This window comes from Camelus dromedarius, chromosome 7 (genome assembly GCF_036321535.1).
Source record: "Camelus dromedarius isolate mCamDro1 chromosome 7, mCamDro1.pat, whole genome shotgun sequence".
Classification (NCBI taxonomy): domain Eukaryota; kingdom Metazoa; phylum Chordata; class Mammalia; order Artiodactyla; family Camelidae; genus Camelus; species Camelus dromedarius.
The window spans coordinates 15,613,862-15,631,687 of record NC_087442.1 but is presented as its reverse complement, the minus strand read 5'-3'; the positions used below and the strand labels follow the sequence as shown (position 1 = coordinate 15,631,687).

At 43.8% G+C, this 17,826-nt stretch overlaps 1 long non-coding RNA gene across 3 annotated transcripts in view; it reads left to right on the top strand.

The window, feature by feature from the left end:
- LOC135321659 (uncharacterized) overlaps positions 1–17,826 on the top strand; it is a 103,304-nt gene that overhangs the window by 68,625 nt on the left and 16,853 nt on the right. For 2 of the 3 annotated variants that reach the window (XR_010381582.1, XR_010381581.1), the window contains exon 1: positions 15,932–16,390. The exons of the other annotated variant lie outside the window; for it this stretch is intronic. This is a non-coding gene — a long non-coding RNA (uncharacterized LOC135321659). Of the gene's footprint in view, positions 1–15,931; positions 16,391–17,826 lie in introns of those variants that run through there. 3 annotated transcript variants of the gene reach the window in all.

Sequence of the window (17,826 nt, the reverse complement as noted above, 5' to 3'; positions counted from 1 at the left end):
TAATTTCGGGTTAAATGACCACTCACAAAAAAAATCAAATAATTCTCTTCTTGTCAGGATCCTTTAGCTCCTGGAAGAATTGAAAAGTCGAGGCCACTTGGGTCAGTCAGTTAGAGCATGAGGCCAGTGAGGCCAGGAGATGTTGAATTTGAACCTTAGTAAACAGTGAGGAGGACGATTACACTGCACGGTCACCGAGTGCACCCTGATCCTTGGCTCGTTGCTCCCCAAACACTTATCCTTGGTCATGAGGGGGAAGGGGTGAGTGTGCCCAGCTCTGCAGAGTGGCTCTTGAAGTGTGGCCCACAGCCCAGCGTCACCTGGAAACTTGTGAGAAATGCAAATGCTCAGGTCCCACCTCACATATACTGAATCAACATTCTGGGGTGGGTCTGGCAAGTTCATATTTTAACGAGTCCCTCCAGCAGTTCCAAAACATATAAACCTGAGAAGGGCTGCTCTCCCAAGCCCGTCTCTATTACTAGAAGAAGAAACAAAAAGTCGATAGAACTCAGTGCCCGGGTGTTGGGTGAGGAGCAGCAGAACTATGTCAGGCCCACCTGAAGCTGCTACAGTTTGGACCCTCCTTTTTCTGGATGGTTTGTTCCTTAGAATCTTCGACCCCAGATCACAGTCTCTCCCACCACACACTCTAACTCTGCCGTCCGACCACAGTCACCAGAGGTGTCCAGCAGGTTGGGGTGTCTTGCTAATCATCTCACCTTCATGACGTCACCCTATGGCTGCCTTAACCTCCATGGTCTTTGCTCTTGACCCTGGAAATTCCCTGCCTCCTTCAACACAAGCTGGAACCCATGGCCCACGGTCTGCTGACCAATGTGGGAGAACAGCACCTATGGACACTTCTATTTCCTCTTCTGCTCAACCATCTGGGGCCTGCTGATACCTCTGCTGGGCTGTGACAGATATTTCTATATACAAGGGATGGTGTGTTTGCTTTTTCATATTGCACCATGGACTACAAATTCCAACTCTGTAAATTGATATATTCAAGCCAACTGTCATTGCTGTGATGCAAGGAAAACTGAATTTTAAAAGGTTTTGGCCAGCTTTCCCTGCCAAGGAACGTCCCCTGTAGTTTTACATTTATTGCATCTGCCTCCAGTAAAGCGAGATCATCACCAGCCTCAGAAGGTGTGAGAGGAGATCCCATCCAGCTGACTTCAGTTGTCTCTAGCATGAGGGAGAAAAACTGATCGCTTACAGATTTTTTTCTTTTGATGTGTCTTATTGGTTGAATTTGTGCCCCCCAAATTTGTATGCTGAAGTCCTAAACCCCAGTAAGTCAGAATGTGGCTGTATTTGGAGATAGAGTCTTTATAGAAGTAATGTAGATACATTGAGGTTGTTAGGGTGATCCCTGATCCAATGACACATGTCCTTATAAAAAGAGATAGGCCTGCAGGGAGAAAGCCATGGAACATGAAGGCAGAGATTGGGGTGATGCTTCTGTAACCCAAGGAGCCCCAAAGATTGCCCGCAAACCACGAGAAGCTGGAGCAGAGCCATAGACCAGGCTCTCTCTCACAGCCCTCAGAAGGAACCAACCCTGCCAACGTCTTGATCTTGGACTCTGGCCTCCAGGACTCTGTGACGATAAATTGCTGTTGTTTAAGTTGCCCAGTTTGTGGTACTTTTCCAGCAGCCCTGGTAAAAGAACCCAACACATCTGCCATCTTACACTTTTCTTCTGAGAGTCATCTTGCCTCTCCAATCTCATCAGCGATTACACGGGCTCCTGTGAACAGCTGGTCTCCCTGACTCCAGGCTCCCTACCATCCATCCTGTCCAGCAAATCTTCATCAGAGCAAGCTTTGCTAAGAGTGTTTTTCACCTCCTCCAGCACCCTATTCTTCCTACTTCAGGTCTGAATCCCAGACCACAGCCTGCTCCCTGAACCCTTATGCCCATTTAAGATTTAAGATGGTTTATGGGAAATATATGGACAAAAATTAGCAGTTAACTTTATCTCCTTCACCCAGACATGCTTACAGAGGGTCTTGGAAAGCATCTACCGGAAACTGGCAAAGACATGCCAAACAGTGATGTAGAGAGATGGGAAAGCCTGGAGCGAGCAGGACCACCCACCTGCACTTCTGGCCCCGAGCAGCGGTACCCACAGGCTCCCCCACAGCAGCGACAGGCCTGGCTACAAGGAGCCCTTTTGTCCTGTGACCTGAGGTAGGGACTACTTTACAGAAAACTTGGGCTTTTAGGTTTAGGGGAATTTGCCCTGGGCAAATTCCTAGGTTCCACTTCTTGCATATTCTTGTTATTTGGTCTGGGATGTGCTTCTGCTTGGGAAAAACCTATAATTTTAGAGGCCATGGAGTGAGGAAATTTTAGAGTACATGGGTGAGCCTGACCAGCACTGCCACATCTCACATCACATGATACCCGGGGCATTAGCATCAGGGGATCGAATATGGTGGTGCCCCCTGCAGTCGCTAATGCAGAGCCTGTGGCCAGGGCTGCTTTTTTAATTCTCTGAGCTGTGGTTTCTTCATCCACAAAATGTAGGTAATAATATCTGCCTTGCAAGGCTGTGGAGATGATTAAATGAGATCAAGCAGGTAAAGCTTTAGCACTGACTCTGATGCAAACAGGAAGTACTCATTAAAGAGTTACAGCCACTATCACCATAATCACTCCCATCAACATTTCATTTCTCCGTCCAGGGCAGGCAGGGCCAGATGCCTGTGAGCAGACTGGCTACTCAGCACTTGCTCCAGGGCTCTTGGGGGAGAGGAGGAGGGGATTTGCACGTTTCTTGCTCAGCTGGCAGCTGCACGTGCAAGAGCAGGATAGGAACCGGGCATTTCATGCTGCTGCTTGCTCGGTTTCCCTTCTGCTCGGTCAGTGCTGCCTTATAACTTCTGGAGTTCTCTGAAATTTTTGCCATTCTTGGGCCTCCTTTTGCATAATAAAAATTAAAACTTATGTTTTGCAATTGCATTGGTATAAAAGTGAATGCAAGCCAGATTGGATTACATTCACTTTTTTCTTCTGAGTTTAAAAGAAATTAAAATGTCTTCTTGGACCCCTAACCTATGGCAGGCTCCAAGCACTATGGCCACCCTGGACCCCGATGGCCCATGCACCCTGCTTGCACTGAGCCTCCCAGCAGCTGAGCATGGCTCGGGGTGCAGGACGGCCAAGAGCCCCAGCATAAGGTGTAATTTTACATGCAAAGTCTTACTTTCTTAACTAGGTCACAACTGCCTCCAGAGCAGGGATTTTGCTTTTTTAATTTCCTCATAGCACGGAGTGCAGGGCTGAGCACTGGGGCCAGCTTGCTTATTTTAACACCTTGCAACAGAAATGCATTTTGTGGTTAATAATTGTTAGGAGGCTCCTTCCCAAGCCTTGGGAACCCGTTGTTCTGCGGCTTCCACAGTCATTATCAGACTCAGATGGGCTTCTCAAGGCCTTTGTGAGGCACAGCCTTGAGAAATTGTCCACAATAGTCTCCCACCACTGATAAAGTGTCACTGAGGCCAGAAGAATGAGATGATGCGAGGGTATATGGCTCTGGGTTCTCAAAACTGCAATTCAGAGTCACGCTGTAGCTCCCTGTTTGGGGCCGAGCTTCACCCCACGTGCTCACTGGCTCTCACTCATTTACAAGATGAGGTTCCCACTCACGCCCTCTGAGCGGAGGTGGACCGGCAGGGATACTGTCTGGGCATCGCTGCGCAATCATCATTCTCTGCTCTTCTTTTCCTAGATCTATTGTTGGGGAAAACAGCACGTACCACAGGAAATACCCAACAGTATTACTCCGTCCACCCCAATAGAAGCATTTAGGGGATGGTAAGAGGAGCATGACCCTTACAGGGGTGTGTCACATGAAAGTGCCCAGGGGCTGGCCTGATTGGGAAGCTGGGCGGACCGGCGGTTGGAAGTTGGGTTTCTCAGCTCTCTTCCCACGTTGGTTCAACTGAGAGTGCGTTCACGTAGTAGGTCAAGCTGACGCCGAGGAGCTGACGAGACAGTGACAGTGGAGTTGGGGACAGATTGCAGAGGCTAAACAGTGACATCTCTGGAGCAGACAGTGGCTTGGCTGTTCCTTTTGGATGCTTGTTTTAATATGAAACTTATTAACTCTTATTAACTCATCTTATTCATAATAAATCGCCTGTTTATCTGTTGTTCTTGATAATCTATTATGTTATCTCTGAATTTCTTTTGAACAATTTGAAAGCTGCCAAAATGCTTAGTCACCATTACCAAATGTACCCAGTGACAGCAGAATGTAAATATTGAGCTAAATGCTTAGTTGGGAGATGCAGAAGCTAGTTACTAATTAACCCTGAGCCTCCAAAATTGTTGGGATGTCGTTTATGGTGCAGCATAGAGGGAAGGATATAAAAATTAGGATTAGGGCCTGGGAAGTAAGATGGGTGGGATATAAAAACCCCACTGATGATTTCAAAGAGGTATCTCAAGTTGCATGGGAAGCAAAGACTATTTGAGGACTGGCAATGGGGGAAGGAGTCTGTAGGCCTGACTGTTTTAAAAGAAGGTTTGGCTATGCCAGGAGGCAAAACACAACTGGAGACCCAGACCAAAGTAATAGTGACTCAACAGCAAGGGTATTGGAAACACCAAGAAAGTTCCTCCATCCATTTGTTGATTTTACAAATATTGTCTGAATCCTGGCACAGAAAAGTGGAGGCAAGCATGGTTACAGACACAAGAAGAAGCACATCTGTGGCCCCACAAGTGAGGGGAGAGCGTAGTTTAGATGGTCAAAGGGACAGGCCATGAAGGATCTGGGAAGCCATGGGGAGGAATTTGGATCTAGGACTTAGGGCAGTGAGAGCCATTGAGAGTTTCAAGCAGAAGAGTGGGGAGCATGGATTACTCGGGAGCAGGGCCAGTGTCATGGAGGCTGTTAGAGGGTGCTGTGGCAAGCCAGAAGAGTAATTCCACTGTAGGAGCTAGGAGCTTCAGCCACAGGAGGCTTAGCTGTGTCTCGTGAGAGGGGTTGTTGAGGTTGCAGCTTGGGGTTGGTGGAAGTGATGTTTAGATTGGGAATATTGAACTTGAGGGGCCTGTGGGACTTCCCAGTGGCTACTTGCACCTGGGGTAGAGGTAAAGGTTTGGGAGTCATGAGAAAATAGATAGTTATTGATGAAGCCTAGGAATGGCTGAGGTCACCTTGCTAGATGATATGGAATTGGAAAGAAGCACTGGGGCGGGGCTACTTGAAGAGCAGTATGTCGAGGATGGGCCAAGGAAGAGGAGCTCTTGAAGGAAACTGGAAGGGAGAAACCTGAGAAAAGAGTCTTAACAGAGTGTCATGGAAGCCAAGGAAAGAAATGACTTAAAGAGCAGGTCATTATGAGTGTCAAATGTTGGAGAGAAGGCATACAGAACTCTAAAGTATTGATTAGATCTAGAATAAATAGATCTTTGGTTTCCACTTTGGGGAGTTCATTTTTTCCAATCAACAAATATTTCCTGGATATCTGCTCACTCATGGCAGGCACAGCTCTCGGCTTGAAACTTACATTCTGGTAGGAAAGACAAGCAACCCACAAGTAAACCAATGACTGGACAAGGTTGTTTCAGAGAATGATAAGAGCTGTTATGAAAACAAAACAGATGATATGGCCGTGAATGATTGGTGATGGGTGGGGAGCTTATTTAGATTGCATGGACAGGGAAGGCCTGTCTGAGGAGGTGCCTTTGATCTGAATCTTGAGTAAGAAAGGACTATTTGCATAAAGATCTAGGAGGCAGAATACTTCAGGTAGAGGGAAAAGTTTGTGCAAAAGCCTCAATCTGTGGTTCTCGAGCAGGGGTAACTTTTCCCCCAGGGGACATTTGGCTATGTCTGGAGGCAAAACGCAACTGGAGTGGGGAGGAGTGTTACTGACATCTAGGAGATAGAGGCTGGGGATACTAGTTAACATCCTACGCTGCGCAGGACTGGCCCCACAACAGAGAATTATCCAGCCCCAAATGTCATTAGTGCCAAGAGTGAGAAATCCTGCCTTAAATTAGAATCAAGTTTGGTTCATTTAAGGAGTAGAAAAGGGGTTAGTGTCTGGGAAACAGGGAACTTGAATTAGAGAGGTGGGCAGAGCTAGATGACAGAGTCCTTGGACGGAGGGCTTGGCAAGGAATGTTTATTATTTTACTTCTGCAAGTGCAATGGGAAGCCATTAGAAGCTTGTCAGACGAGACAATCTGATTTCCATTCTGAAATGACACTCTGGCTGCTGTGTAGAGAAAGGATTGCAGTAGGCACGAGTGGGAACAAGGAGGCTCTGCAGCCATGCAGGTGAGGAGAAGAATGGGATATAAATGGACAATTAGGTAGAGGTGATGGAATTTTTCTGATGGATTGGGTTTGAAGGTTGAGGGAAAGTGAGGATTCAAAAATTACTTCCAAGACTTTGGTTTGAACAACAGGATGGGTGAATGTGAAACAGAGCAGGATCCTGTGGGGTCCTCCCTGATACAAATCCTTTCTGTGTCCCCCATTTCTTGTTTATAGGAAATAGGCTTCATTCAGCATCCTTGATCTTCCCTGGGTTCTAAAGGGAAGGGAGGAAATGCAGAAAGAAGGGAGAAACAGTCAAGAAATAACGGTGCAGCCCTGGGGCAGGGTCCTGGTTCCTCCTCAAGGAATATACGTGACAACATCTTTTAGTTCTTCTGCAGGAACTAAGGACCCCCCACCCCCACCCCACCCTGCCTCTTGCTTATGATTGAGCAGAATCTGCAGAAATGTTTGGTTTTTTTTGGGAGGGGGGCACTGAGTCCACCAGATTGCTGGCATTCAGATTAAAAGCAACTTTCCTTTTGTTACTAAGACTGTTGCTCCTAGGATCATACCCCTGCCCCTCCCTCAAATAGAAACAGAATTAGAATTATCTAATTCTCAAGAGGCAGCTGCAAAGAGAAGAAACAAGAACTGGATAGAACCAACAAAGCTCAAGAAGGCGGAGGATTTGACTTCTATTAGACCTTGAGCCTCATTATATGCTTATTGTAATGCATTAGCATGATCAATGACATACCCACCAGCACCATGAAAGTTGACAATTGCCATGACAACAACTAGAACAGCCCATACAAAGATGGAAGGGAAGTCATTTGGCTCCATCACACCTGGAAGGAAGATATGATGGCGGAAGTCTCCCATAAAAGTCCCCAAGGCCTGAGCCACAGCTGGAGCTGACTCCACTGGCCATCTTGGCTGATGGCTCCCTGCTCGAGTGCATTCTTTCCCCACTTGAGCACTTCTCTCTCTCTCTCTCTTTTTTTTTTCCTCTTTTGAGAAATAAAGCAGCTTTTTCACTTTGTTCCTCTGCCTCTGCTGTGAATTCTTTCACAGCTGGCAGCAAGGACCCACACTTTGGTGGGCTTCCTAATTTAGGGGTCTCTCTGCTAACAAATGCACAGCCCACTAAAGAGAAGACAGGGCAAGGTTTATAGAGAGAAGATAACAGTTTGAAATGCATACTAAGGGGGTTGTCAAGGTAGTGGATGAGGGTTTAGCTTCTATCATGTTTATCACACAGCTTTTTGAAATATTTGCAAACAACTTAGTTATCCAATGATAGGAGATTAATTAACTAAATTGTGGAACCAGTATAAAGTACTATTACAGAATATGTCTATTACATGGTCACAATACAATAAGTGAAAAAAATTATTGTAAATAGTATGTGGAGTATGACACTACTGGATTCTTCTTTCACTTTTTATACCAAAATATGTACTTTATTCCATGAAGTTACAATTTAAATGTAGAAGTAAAATAATAAAAATAACAGAAGAAAATAAGGGTGACTTTTTATAACCATAGAGTGGTGAAACCTCACATAATATATTAAAACAAGAAACCATGAGGAAAAGATGGATATACTTGACTGTAGGAAAAGGTAAAACTCTTGTAGGTGGGGAACCCATAGGCAAAGTGAGAAAAAAAGAAAAAACTGGGAAAACTTGTTTGCAATCAGCATGACAGAGTTAGTATCTTTATTAGCAAAAGAAATTTTATAAATTGATAGAAAAGACAAATAGCCCAGCTGCCCACCCCCCACCCCCAAACTGGACAAAAACAGGATTAGGTGATTCCTAGAAGAATAAATAAAATGGCCAGTCAGCATATAAAGAGTTCAGTTCCCCGACTATGAAAAAAATGCTAATTGAAACAATAAGTTTATTTTTTACCTATCAGGTTGGTAAAAATTTAAAGATTGATAATGTCCACTTTTGGAGAGGGTGAAGGAGAGTACCCAACACAATCTTTTTAGAGTACAGTCTGGTACCATCGAAATGTAAATGTGCTTACTGTTTGACTAGGCAAGTCTACTTTTGGCTGTTTAGCCTACATGAATAACTGGACAACTGTTAAAAGATATAGGTATAAGATGTGTAAAATTCATTGGTAGTAACAAAAACTTTGAAATAACTCAAATGTTTCCCAAGAAGATGCTTAAACAAATTGTGGACTTTAATAAATAATAAAGCAATATTCTTCTGTTAAAAGGAATGAGATGATGGGGGAAGGTATAGCTCAAGTGGTAGAGCGCATGCTTAGTATGCATGAGGTCCTGGGTTCAAGCCCCAGTGTCTCCTCCAAAACTAAATAAATCTAATTAGCTCCCCCCCCATTAAAATAATTAAATAATACAATAATAAATAAATAAAATATTAAAAACAGGAATGAGATTGATTTGTGGATCTTGATTTGGGAAATTGCTCATGACATTAAGTGAAAAAAGCAAGTTCCAGTGCAGTCCGTGTGATATGGCCTCATTTTGTAAAACTAACTAAATAAAATTATGTATTGGTAGATATGGTTATAAATGTTTAGGAAAAGGTCTGAGAGGAGAGGCTTACACAAATTGTTTCAGTGTTGTCTTTTCCAGGGAGTCAAATTTTTAGGTCCTATTTTTCACTTGTCCCTATTGTTTATTTATTTTTATCACAGTGGCATGTGTCTAAGTACACTTGATAGTAAAAATTACACATTGGTATATCGGTAAAGATGGACTTAACATCATTAGGAGTGTAGAACCTATTCCCTACGTCAAAATTCTCTGCCTAGAATTTCCACCCTTGTCTCTTCACATCACAATAGATGTAATTAGAAAATAAATGAAATAGCGGCTGACTGATAAAATGTTAAGAAAACATCACATCCCTTTGCTCCCACTGTTTTCTGACAAGTAAATGGATGTGTCAAGTTGTCACAGAGTTCCTTCCTCAATAACGGAAGCCAATACTTTTTTAAATCTTTGGGTAATGCAGAAGTGGCAGGAAACATAAACTGGTTTGATTTATGTAAGAGATGCAAAGATAAAACAGCAAAAGATTGAGTGAAGAAAAGAAATAGCTGTGGGCTATAATGTTTTACAAGCTCACTATTCAAGAGAAGGCAGTGCTGGGTAAGGAGTACCCCTGTGTCCATAAGCCATTGCCATCGCCCATTGCTTGTTTATCTGTCCGTCTGTGGAACATTAGGACTCACGCCGAGTTTTCTCAAAAGCGGTCTTTCTCTTGTCTTCCATGTCGCTTTAAATCTGTTCAGGCACTGGTCATTTCTCTGGTTAAAAGAGAGTTAAAAGAAAGTTCTGAATCACGTTAGGTCACAGTCTCAGTCTCAGTTAGTTTACTCCCCAGGAGTGAAGTTAATAACTAGTAAGCCTCAGCCTTCTTCCCTGCTGCCCTGACCGTCTCAGGCATGAGTAGGTCCCAGTCCCTCCAGCCCCCAGCTGCAGGGGACATGCATTAATATCTCCAAGCTGTTCCACTAAAGCATCCTCACTAGGCTTGGCAAGAAGGCAGAGCTCCCCTTAATCCTTCCATCCTTGGGGTCTGAGACCCACAGCACTCTAATGACTCTACTCAATCCTTGCAATGCCCACCCCTTCAACTCTTCATCCTCCTGGTGAAGGAAGGAATTTAAAAGTCAGAGTACTGGTCCTTGGTTTTTCTACTTTGAAATTTCACATCTGGTCTAGCACATCCTTTGGAATGTAGTCTTTATTCTATCTTGGTACTTCAGCCCCAACTTCTAATGTAACATTTTGTTGTGTACAAATGGTGATGAGCCACAGCTAATACAGAGGGAGAAGCTGAAGATGCAGGAGAGAGACTGATGGAGCTAGGGTCCCAAGCCTTGGTGGGGAATTGGTCCAGAGGGAAGGAGGGCCTCTTTCCCACTGTCTTAGATTAGATGGGGCAGGTGAGGAGCCGATGAAGCTTCCATCTGGTGATTTCCATTTTCTCCATGAAATAGGAGGTCAGAGGTTTACCAAAGCACAGTGAAGAGGAAAAGTCTTGATTGCATTGACCTGAATCACGTGTGTTATGGAATTTTGAGGAATTTCCAGCCCAAATCCAAGTTGTGAAACCCGGTACAATGGCGTGGCGTGGGCTGCTGAGTTCCTTCTGCATATGGAGAAGTCTAGGCTAACCCTTAGGCTAGGCTGTCGCGGTGGCTACCAGGGGAGGAAAGATGAGAGAGCACAGATACCAAAGAAAGAAGGGTACAGTATGACAAAGGAAGACCAGAGAAGCCTGAAGGTAGCCAGCCTCCCTGGATTGGAGAGGAAACTTATCTTTGCAAATAGACTCAGAGTTCAGGTTTGAATGTCCTGAGTCTCGAAAGCCCCTACGATACACTAACAAGCACCCCTGCTGAATCCTATAGCTCAAAAGAGGAAGACAGTATAAAAGAGGAATGGTGATGCAGCCCACAATTACTGACAGGTTTTGGGAACTGGTGGCAGCGAAGGATGAAGTCCTTTGGGCCTATTCTGCCTCCAAACCCGGTCTCAGAACCCCTGATTTGTTCAGACCTGGTAGGCTCTCTTGATTTTGTTTCAGAGCAGTACGCTGATATCCATGATTGACAATGAAACTTTCTGATGTCTCAGACACCTCTATCTCTGTTGAATGGTAAGGGTGATTGGGGCTTATTGTTAAGTTGGTGCCATGTATGACCAAATGCTCTAACAGAGCCTTTAACGGTAGGAGATACAATTATAAGAACTGAAACTAACATGTTGGTGGTAATCCGAGGCCAGGGGAAGACGGAAGAGAACTAGAAAGTGAAGCATTAAGATAATTTTTCAAAGCTAAATGGCTACTCACAATCAAGGGGAATTAATAGAAATTAATGAGCTACAGTTTTAAGCAGGGACTTTCTTGGTATGCCCTAAAATAAGTCACATGGGCAAGCACTATTAAGCCTAAGTGATAGGCTAGTCTGATTTATACAGGGTCCTAAATAGGGTGCGTCGACTGAGGTGGTCACTTGGTATTGTCCCCAGTCTTTCAGGTTTCTTTTCATGGGGCTACGTTGGACAACTATTGGGCCACCGAGAAACCATTTAGCATGTGTACAACAATTAATTTCTAAAATGGAACTTTGCTTTTTCTTTGGAATGCCCCATTCTAGACTTGACACACTGGAGAGACAAGGGGGACGGGTCCCTGTCACTGTGGCACTGAATGTGTGCACGTGACCTGCATGTAGTTTCTCAAAAGAGATCAAAATCTTCAATCTGAACAAAAAGAAGTGTGTTCTAGGGATTTTTAAAAGCATTGCCACCCATAAGGGCAACCCCTGAAAGGTAGTAGAAATAAAGAAAAGGATGTAGATTTCCTCAATAAGGATCAAAGCTTTTTGATTGCAATCCAGTTAAAATCTCCAGTGCTAATTATTGCCTGGCTTTATTCAGCCACGAGGCCTCTGAAATCTGCTGGCTTGAGTGTGAGACACTCCATTTTAATGTTGCAAAACCTCTTCAATAACCACAAAGGCAACTGTTTATCTCAATCTTCCCTTAAAACACCTGCTTACTGATACTTGATAATGTGTTTTGAGGCTTGTGATTGAGAGTCTAACACCTGGCTGATCAGGCTGATGTTTGATCATGTTTTGAGGTGCAGTCTTACTATTTACCGTGTAGTTTCGGGTTGCCCTGCATTATGTGGATCGGATGCCTCAAAACTCTCATTGTTGCTCTTAAAAAATAACCATTACAGAATAATAGCTTGTTTTCATTAAAGAGGAAATGAACTTAAAAATTCTTACACCACGATGTGGCCTTATTCTTTAAGACAGTGGGTTTCAAAGTGTGGCCCCGGGGAAACCAACCTTGAATTCCTACCATAGCCCTCCTGAGTCTGAATCTCTTGCAGTGGGGCCCATGACTGACATTTTGAACATTGACATTAATCTGCTCTGTTGAGAAATGCTGCTTTAAGAGGAGGCAGCTTTCAGTTGGATCCTGAATAGAAGCTGCAGGTTTGTCCGTGTGAACCAGAGCTGAGAGGTTCCGGTGGTTCCCTGGGAGGGTGCCGAGCATGCGTGTGGGCCCTCACATTGCCCCTCGCTGGGGAGTGAGCCCCTGTGACAAGTGTCTGAGAAGTGAGAGACGTGTGCACTTAGGACCGTGAAAGGTACCCACTTTCCCCCTTCACTTTGCGAATGAGAAAACCGAGGCCCAGAAAAGTAAAAGGACCGACTGAAGGTCACTCATTGCAGAGCTGAGGCTAGAACCCAGGATCCAAGTCCCTGCCCAGTGTTCTCATTCCTGGGTCACTGAAGTGAGACCTTCTAAAAGGCCCAGACCCTGGGGGGTCCCCTCGCCATCCTTTTTCTCCTGCTCGGGGCCAGAAGGCTGATCTGCTTGGACTGCAGCCCAAGCATCCTGCCCTCCGTCGTCTGGCTGGATCCAGGAGACAGAGAAGGAGCCTGTGGGTGAATGTGTGACAGGCTCCCCTGAGGGCATCACACCAATCTGAGAGGGGAACAGCCTGTCCAGCCACACTACTTACCTGGACTGAAGGGTTTCCCGGGACACGAGACTTCCAGTGTTCAAACTGGGACGGTTCCAGGCAAACTGGTGTGGAGGAAGTCCTTTAAAATTGGACTAGAGGAAAAATCGAGTGGTCTCAGGACTAGTTAATAATCATGAAAGTGTAGATGCTGTTGCCATTTAAAAAGTAGCCACATATTTTATTATTTATTTGATTAAAAATGACATAGTTCGTGATAGAAAATTAAAATGTTTTAAAGTGGTGGTTTTGCTAAGTCAGTCTTTCTCCACTCTTGGCCTCTGTCAGTTTTCTTCTTGAGAGACAACTGTGGCCAGTTTCTTTGTGTATCCTTCCAAAGGTATTTTATGCCCATTCAATTGTTTAAGTATATTGTGCAAAACATCCACATGGTAGCATACAGTGTTCCTTACCTTGCTTTTTTCACTTCACAGTAGATTTGATTCTACAGCAAGTGATAGTTGCCATATTGTTTTTAGTGGGTGTATGGTAGTCCCTCGTCTGGATTTATTGTCTTTTGTAAATTTATCAAGCCACTATTAATAGGCTTTGAGTTTGCTTCTAATTCAGTGCCATTATTAATACAAACAATACTGCAATGGACATCCTCGAGCATCTGGGTCGAAGGGAATGTGCATTTAAAACCACGAGAGTCAATGTCAAATTAGCTTCTATGGAAGCTTGTACCAATTTACACTCCTCCCATCAGTGCAGAAAAGTGCCTGGTTCCCCGCAGCCCCGCCAGAAGTACACCCTCCAGTTCAGCTATGGTCGAGGCTTGGTTAAGCAAATCCTAACTTTTGCTAGGAAATCAGGTCCTGTCCCGTTTTACTTCCTTACTGGCCTCTTTCCGGCTACCAAGGCAAAACTGTCCTCTAGCCAGAGCCATTTCCTGCCTTTTTTGGCTGCTTTTGCTGAGTCAGCTCATTAGCTTTAATTGTCTTCAAAATGATCTCCAGCTGTGTCATTCTTTCCAGACCTGCAGAGTTTTGGGAAATGCTGTCAAAGCTAGGGGTGTGTCTGTAGGAGTAGAGCGAGGTCTGCACAACCAGTAGCCAAAGTTGGCAACTGGAGAATAAATCATCGTGGCTTTTTTTTTTGGTCTGCAAATAGGTCAAATCCACAAAGCCAGTGAAGAGCTGGAGGGCTTCATGCCAGGGCAGCCACGCCAGAGTCTAGGCTTCCTTCGAACACCCAGAGCTACGTGTGGAGGCACAGGACATCTTTGTGGGACAGCTGGATTTCCTGATCCCCAAATATCCCATCCCTACCTCCCGTCTCCACACATTTTGTACACGTGGCTCTCTCCAGAGCTCCCCCAGCCAGTGGTGTGAGGGGGTCAGCTGGTGTCAGCATTTGAGAACTGACTGTCAGATTTTTAGGAATTTTGTGGGCTGGTTGTTCAGTACAGCCACTATTAAACATCATATACATTTACAAATAAGTGTATTTATTAAAAACCGAGGTAATAAATACACAAAACACATCACTGTCTAATTATTATACACATTTTATGTATGCTTCTGAGTTTTTTTTTTACATTGATTGTATCTTTTGGCAAAGAAAAAATTAATATTGATCTAAGAAAGAAATGGAAAATTTTATTCAAGGCAAACTGAGGATTATAACCCAGGAACAGCCTCTCAGAAATCTCCGAGAACCGTTCAGCCCATGAGAGATCTAAAGCACAGCTGTGTGTTTTTGAGACAGAGGGCTCTACATACAATGATGCATTATTGACAGGTTACACAATCCAGATCTACATGTACAAGGCAAGTAGTGGGTCATGGGGCATCTGACTCCTTACAATGTTAAGAAGGAAAGTTATCTCCTAAAGAGTCCTGATGCTTTATGAGATTAAGAAAGAATGTTCTCTCCTAAGGAGGTCTGGTTAATGCATTGCACAACACACTCTAAAGGGAAGGGAGGAGGCACAAATGGGCAAAAAAAAAAATTTATGTTTAAATTTTTCTTGTCTTGCCATAAAATATAAATTTTATTTCATTAGGTGTAGAGTGGAAATACTATGTAATAGTGCGCCACCGTGTGTCTCTTCTCTACTTGGTGCTTAGTAATGTCACACTGATAGCTTGAAATTGGCCACGATGGGAGTATTTACACCAAGGAAATTGGCAAATGCTATAAATCAGTGTTTGATTTATTATTTTGTTGCCTGTCCAGATTTAAGAACGTCAAGGACAAATTATTAATAATGCAAAGTAAACTTAAAAAAATCTGACAGAGCCAAAGGTGAACGAGGATTCAGTTCAATGAACATAGTTTGTACAAGAGTGAATTTATCAGTAAATCTCTTCATATTTAATGACAATAAATTTATTGGGAAAAGAGCAGACTGAGATGCAATTCCATTTGTCAGATGATGGTTGAATTGAAACCATGGTTTGACTATGGATTCAAGAGCATCCTGGGAGAAAAATTAACTGGATGGGATCTGCAGTAAAAATGATTATGTATTTTATTACTATCTGTAAATTGTGTTGTAGATATACATGATTTATATCAGGAAAACTTACAATATCCTTATAGATGTATGGACATAGATTTACCTTTTTTTTTTTTTCTCTAACAGCTGGTTGTTAAGTATTTACCTACCCACCAACATCTCCAGCTTCAGAATTCTGTGACTATAAATTGAGTTCATGCTATTATCTCAGAGGAGGTCCTGCTATTTTCATTTTCACTAGTCCACATTCTGTGCAGTGGGGATAAGAGGTGGTGAAGACACCGTTTGGCTCCTTTCTTCAGGAGGAGAGCTGGGGCTGGAGAGAGGGTTCACCTGGACCTCAGTTAGTCGATAATGACTAAGGTGGGGATTAGCTGGTTGGCTTGGGGCCAGGCCCTTTCTGCTTAACCTTCTTTCTGTGCAGTGGCCAGAAGTTTTTGGCATTTTCCTAACTGAGGGGTTGGCAACCCTTCTGAATTAGCAAGCCAAGTCCTCATTTATTCATTCAAAGGTAGTATGTGCCAGGAATACTTTTTAACTTTTAAAAATTCTCCCTGTTAATCCAGGTTCTGGCCAAAGTCACTCTATAGAAGAATTCTTTTATTAAGATATAACCCAATGAAACAGAAGGTCAAAAATATGCAACTTCTTTAAACTTTCGACACGAGCTGAATACTCGTTATTTTGTTCCCTGCCTGAGGGAGATTTTCATCTTGTCCCAGGTGTCTTGGGCAGTAGGGCAGGTTCCTGGCACCCATGCCCCAAATCAGTGCTTCAGGGCCCCCGAGAAGCCCCACTCACTCTCTGCCCAGGATGTTTCTCCTTCCCCACTAGTCATGGATCCTCTCAGGCAAGGCAGAAGCAGCTGATGAAGTAGTCACAACCCTCTAAGAGGAGACCAGCGGGTGGAATTCGCAACAACCTCAGCCCTGAGGTTTGGAAGACAAACGACTTCTGTTTCAGACAAATGGGAGTGTCAGGTTATTCCAGCCTGATGAGATTACAGCTCAGAGGATCACGAGGACTCAGTTCTTCCAGAAGAGGAAAAAAACAGCTGGCACAGGAGCGCTGCAGGGCTTTCTGCGGAAGGTAACATGGGGTCACAGGCTGCAAGCTTCCAGGTGATGACGGGGTGAGGGCGAGAGGGAACGGGCATGGGAAACAAGCCCAAAACATAGTCAGTGATGAACCCAGGGCACGTCAGGAAGGCTTGCAAATAGGAGCATGACTGATGATTCAGAGCTACTGGCTTCTGGGCCCCTTCTGTTTGTCCAGACCCAGCAAAGGAGGGACAGGAGTTGGGACTGACAAAGAGGGGCAGTAGAAAGCTAGAGTGACCAGGAGAGGCAAGAGAGGAGAGTGAGGCACTTTCTCCAGCCACGAAATTTAAGGGGGAGCCCCAAATCTCAGAAATCAAGATGAATAATATTTCAAGGCAGTTTTTACAAAAATCAAAGTTAATGCCAAAATTACCTGTGATGAAGAAAATACCAACATTTTAAAGGAAGACTGGATCAGCAACAGTGCTCCATGAAGCCCCTTAGGGCTTTAGGCAGAAAAATCAATATTTATTCTATCTTCATTAAAATTTTTGGCCTTTTGTTTATCAAGAAATTTTTGCATTTAGAAACATTGTGATGAAGTATCTATAACACAAAACTTACCATTTTAACCATTTTCAAGTGCCCAGTTCAGTGACATCAAGAGTAGTCACACTGTTATGTAACCACCACCACCACTACCACCCAGCTCCAGAACTCTCTTCATCTTCCCAAGCTGAAATTCTGCACCATTAAACACTCACTCCTCATTCTCCCCTCCCCTGGCAACCACTAGTCTACTTTTGGTCTCTATGAATTTGACTACTCCTGTGTTCCTCCCATGAGTGGAATCATACAGTATTTGTCTTTTATGACTGGCTTATTTCCCTTAGCATAATGTCCTTAAGTTTCATCCATGTTGTAGTAGGTGTCAAAATTTCCTTCCTTTTTAGGACTGAATAATATTCCATGTTGTGTAGACATCACGTTTTGTTTATTCATTCACCCATTGATGGATATTTGGGTTGTTTCTTCTTCTCGGCTGTTGTGAACAGTGCTGTGATAAATATGGGCATACAAATAACTGTTCAAGTCTCTATTTCAATTCTTTTTGAATAGATACCCAGAAGTGGAATTGTTGGATCATTTGGTAATTTTATGTTTAATTTTTTGAAGAACCACCAAACTCTTTCCTACAGTGGTTTTGCATTCATTTTGATTCTTTAAAATTTTGCATTAGGATATTACTTATCTTAAGGACTGACTTTTTTAGGACTTGCTTCAGCCTAGTCCCAGCCCTGGAAATACACTCCTTATTGACCAGTGGTTCATCCATGGCACCGAATGGAGCCACAAAGCTCTTTTCTAGAACCATGGAAGGACCCCCTGGCTGGCCTGTTATTTAGTGTTTTGCCCTTATTCGGGAAGATGATGCTTTGGGTTGTTTTTCCAGTTGTGAGGCCAGGTAACACAGACCCCATCTGC